This window comes from Pinus tabuliformis, chromosome 5_2 (assembly GCF_031772625.1).
Source record: "Pinus tabuliformis cultivar Carrire ecotype Pingquan chromosome 5_2, CPIR1, whole genome shotgun sequence".
NCBI lineage: Eukaryota > Viridiplantae > Streptophyta > Pinopsida > Pinales > Pinaceae > Pinus > Pinus tabuliformis.
Window position 1 is genome coordinate 156,149,920 of NC_142306.1, and position 5,201 is coordinate 156,155,120.

The 5,201-nt window shown below is 36.4% G+C and overlaps 1 pseudogene; it reads left to right on the top strand.

The window, feature by feature from the left end:
- The first annotated feature begins 2,649 nt into the window (after positions 1-2,649).
- On the top strand, positions 2,650-4,116 carry LOC149157991 (F-box/kelch-repeat protein At1g22040 pseudogene; annotated as a pseudogene).
- Positions 4,117-5,201: the final 1,085 nt, after the last annotated feature.

Genomic DNA, 5,201 nt, shown 5'->3' on the forward strand with positions numbered 1-5,201 from the left:
TCAAGAAATAATGGAAAACCATAAACATCCAAAAACCTAACCCTAGGAGATGAAGCTCCAAAAGCTTATGTGCCCCGCTGGGGTTAGTTGAAACATCAACTTCCCGGGGTCGTAACTTTGACATACGATCTCCATTTGGTGCCCACAATACCTCGTTAGAAATGTCTATCCGAGGAAAGCAAATTTGAATTACAAACATGAGACCTATCGACACAAGTTTCCCTATTTCCCCAAAAAACGTTGTTTAGGGCCTCAAAATGGCTTCAAAAGTTCAGGACCCAAAAAAATGCCAATAATAAAAAACTACCGAAATAGGAAATTGAAAGGAAATAGTGTTGGGGGTCCAAGTGGAATAGGTGGATGGCCACCAATATCCACCTGTATCATAAATACACATAAGAGGCAATAAGTCTTTTCCTTTGGAAATATATAATACTATCATTGATCACATTATAATAAAAATATACAATATCGATCTATATAACTATTACTACAACATAAATTATTATACTTCATTACAAGGTGGCAATATACATTAGGTGTATTACAAATCTTCCCCTCTTTAAAAATAAAGTGTTCTTAAAGTGCAGGTAGAAAAGAACTTCTTTCGATACAATTGTCCATTTTCTTATAACTTTCACATATTTGATAAGATTAAGGACACGAGGCAATAACAACTCTGGAACTTTAACCAATATTTCCGCATCAGGAAAGAATCAACCATTCTAAGTGGATTCCTTCTCGAACTCTTTTCTAATGAGGTTCTAGATTAGATCTAGCTTGTTGTCAATTTTGAATTTTATGGATATTCATATACAATTGAAGTAAACTTGGTGACAAGGTCCTAGATTCATTCTTCTTTGTTTTTTATTTCAAGTTGTGTGGACCTTCATACGCTTCAAAATGTTTCAAAATGTAAGTAAAACAATGACTTTATTTAGGTTCCTTTGGATATGAGTACATTGATTCTAGTGTGCTACTATTTTTGTGTTGATATGGTAACTTGATAAGTTGACCTTTCTTAATATTATTGTGATTTACTTAGATCAACATGTTAATGTGCGATATTTTCATAGTCATTGGTGCATGAAAAACCTCATAAATAATTAATGGAACGAATATGTAGATGTTGACTTATTGAATTGTTTCTTGAATTGATTTTTTGGATGCTATTTCATTGACAAATATTTGCTAATGATGACACTTTAGTTATCAACTTTAATCAATTTCATTGAGCTCTCTTTATTTGCAATATCAACTTCTAAGGGTTTTTTTTAATTCAATCAAATTGGTTAAGATCTCTTTATTTGCAATCTCAAATACAAAAAAAACTTCCTTTATTTTCTCACATCCATGGATGTCTCTTTGTCTACTTTCAAGATTGATATATCTGTTGGGTGTGGAGCCTGATTATCTTATGTATTCAAAGGTATCGCCACATTGGACCCCAGTTCGAAAATATTCGCTGCAGGGGGGGGGGGGGTCCGGGGGGGCGGCTGCGACCTTTAGGGAGCCCCCCCCCCCCCGGCGGAGGGTTTCGGGGGCAGCGCCCCCGAAGCTAAAAATATATGTAAAATTGCCTTGTAAAAGTATAGTAATTTCTAGTCAATCTGGGCCGTTCATTAGGCAGAGATCTGACGATAGAAGTTATGTTTAATTTAGGTTTTTTTGCCCTAGAAGGCAACCCCTCATTATATATGAGGGAATTGTATTGCGTCTATGTAGATCTCTATTCTGAGTGAGAAAGAGAGAGGAGATTGAGAGCGAAGAAGGTGTTACAATGGATCTGTTGTAGGTTGTATCTCTTCAGTTTGCTGGATAATATAAAATGAAGCACTGGTTGTTTCTCCGTGGACGTAGCCCAAACTGGGTGAACCACATATATATGTGTCTCTCTTGTTTTATGCGTTTTCTGTGTTTATATTTCTGCAATATTTTATGTGTCCCATTGCTCCGTAATATATAATTTTCTAACAATATCCTTATGTTTTACTTTTCTTATTTCCATCAACAAGATTTGACTATGATTTTTACATGGTGAATTTCCTTGTCTTTATTTGACAAGATTTTGTCAACTTTTCTCTTGACCACCTACTTCTCCTAAAATTTTGTATCATACCAAATTGTAACATCTTCTTGAATTGATGCTTGATTTTTTTTTTTTTTTTATAAATCACAATTCCTTTTCTCGAAAGCTCATCATTGTTATTTGAGAGTTTCTATCTTATTAGTCTGCTCCTCTAACTCACATTATAAGTTATCCACTTCATTTATGAGAGATTGGTTTTGTCCACATTTATTTGTTAAAGAAACTTATTCATTGATTTTTGTAATTAGGCCTTCATTATTCTTCTTATGATTTTCCACTTCTTGTATTATGTCAAAAACTTTATTGGCCCGATATAGACTTTCTTCCCCTGTAAATTATTTATTTTAGAATCCAATTATGTGTCATCATCTTTGTTTCTAGGTTCTAAATTTTCTCACTTCTCCTTTTTAAACCTTTTATTTTTTTCAAGAAACTCATTATTACGATTCCTTAGGTGGGAATTTTCCTCAAACTTATGATAATTACGCCGTAAGGCGTTCCTCTGAGATGAACTTTCCTGTGGTCTTTGCTGTCATCGTTATCGTCCATCTGATTTGATGTTAGACGATTCGAATAATGGCTACCGTTGGATCAAACTACCCAGCGCTTGCCATACTCAAGGAACCATTGTTTCTCTCTCATCTTCGGCAACTGCAGAAACATGTCAGAGATCGAGGTGAAGGTGGAGCGTTATGGCCGTTGAATTTCGAATTAAGATAAGAGATCGGTTTCTCTGAAGAATGACTATACATTTTGATGAAAGACGAAGAGGAAAAGCTCATCTGGAATGCTTTGGATCCGTTATCAGGTAAATGGCACAGCTTGCCACCTATGCCGGCTTTTATATATGAGGAGGAATTCAATCAAGCTACGGGATGGAGTTTATGGAATGCAATGGGAACATTGGGTTACAGGCTAACAGGTTTTGTGAGGGGCTGGTTTGGACGGAAAGATTCTCTAGATAGAACAACTTTTTGTGGTTGTGCCGTAGGGGCCATTAATGGATGCCTCTATGTTCTGGGAGGGTTTGCTAAAGCATCTGCTCTCAAATCTGTCTGGCGTTATGATCCTCGAAAAAATGCATGGACAGAAGTCGCACCTATGACCACTGCAAGGGCTTATTGTAAAACAACTTTCCTGAACAACAAGCTTTATGTGGTGGGTGGAGTGAATAGGGGCAGAGGTGGATTGACTCCACTTCAGTAGGCAGAGGTTTATGATCCTGTTACAAATACCTGGACCCAAATTCCAAACATGCCATTTGCACGAGCTCAAGTTCTGCCCACAGCTTTTTTGGCAGATATGCTAAAACCAATTGCTACTGGAATGACAACATTTAGAGGAAAACTATGTGTACCACAGAGCTTATATTCGTGGCCTTTCTTTGTAGATGTTGGTGGTGAAGCCTATGATCCTGCTACTGATTCTTGGCTGGAGATGCCAAACGGTATGGGAGATGGTTGGCCTGCAAGGCAGGCAGGGACAAAATTAAGCGTTGTGGTGGATGGTAACTTGTATGCGTTGGATCCTTCTAGTTCATTATACAGCGGTAAGATTAAAATGTATGATCCCCAGGAAGATACATGGAAAGTCATTTTGAGGAAAGTACCTGTCGTAGATTACACAGATTCAGAGTCACCTTACCTACTAGCTGGATTCTTGGGAAAGCTTCATGTTATTACAAAAGACATTAGCGACAATGTCGCTGTTTTGCAGGCTGACACAAGCGAAGGTGCAGTTACATCATCTTCATCGTCATCGACCTCCGATCCTTCTACTAGTATTTCTGATTCTGAGGTTGATAGGAAGAGCATTGCTAGTCGACATTTTGGCTTTATTGAGCTAGTTAGCTGTCAGGTCCTTCAGATCTAAGACCAAGGTTAACATTTATTTTTCTTCCATGCTGTGGTTACTTTGTAAATATCATGAAAGGAGAGCTGCTCAGGGTAGCATGATTCACTGTATGGGGCTATTTTTTAACTCGAAACCCCGTTTTTCACAACCACTCATTGCTTTGTCTCTCTAAGAGTTTACATCTCTTACTGAAACAATTGATTAATATTGTACAACTCTTCTGCCAACACCTTATATGGATATCTTAATATATTATTTTCAGAGATGATGGTCAACGGTAGTTTTTGCTGGCAATAATGTTATGCATAATATGAAAATTCTATGCAGCCATAGCACCTAAGCATGGGTAAGGGCTGGAAGGGAAGTTTCCTTGTGCCATAAATAACAACAGAATGTATATATAACACATTTTCCATTTCGATCTGGTAGTTGATGCTGGAATTTGATGGGACCGATAAAAATGTCCCTTATAACAGTTCTATTGACATTGTGAATCAACGATCTTTGTATTACATGCTCTGTAGATATGTCTTATCTGTCTGATAGTAAAGTAATCATGCGGTATTGCATTGTATTTGTTTTACCTTTTCCTTGGCTAGTTTTGTATGGTTTGTTTATAAGAATAAATTTATTTTAGCCCAAAATACCAACTTTCACCGCATAAAACATCCATAGTAAAAGTAAGTTTTATGCATAAAAGGTTATGTGTTTGGTTTTCCTGCTTTCAGCGTTAAATGTTGGACATTTATTTTTTCGTTTTCATTCAATTTTGCTAACAATTCTGTAAGTAGACCTTGCTTGTCTTTATGAAATGAAAAGGGTAAAGAAAAGGGACTTCATATATGGTTTTAGGAGTGGTGCTGTTGTTATACACTAAGTAATAGTGTATATAAATGTTATCAACTCCATGTTGAGCACCAAAGGAATTAACAGCCCCCTCATTGCATTCACTGTGTTAAGTTCCTTTCACTAAAGAATCCCTTTCAAACCCACCAAGGCTAAAGAATGCACTTGTTTCAAGTAACCATACATTCATCAAATTGTTCATTATGCAAATGGATCAATGTATTTTTTGAAAGGCATAATTTCATACTAATTTGTTGTGTAAGGTGTTTTCCAAATTCATTCTCAAGGGTATCATATGTAAAGATGCAATCGTTTATCATTTGTAAAGGAAAACAAATATTATATATTTCAAAAGAAGAATTACAATTTTAATGACCCATCCAAGCTCTCAAAGCTTCATTGCTTCGTGACA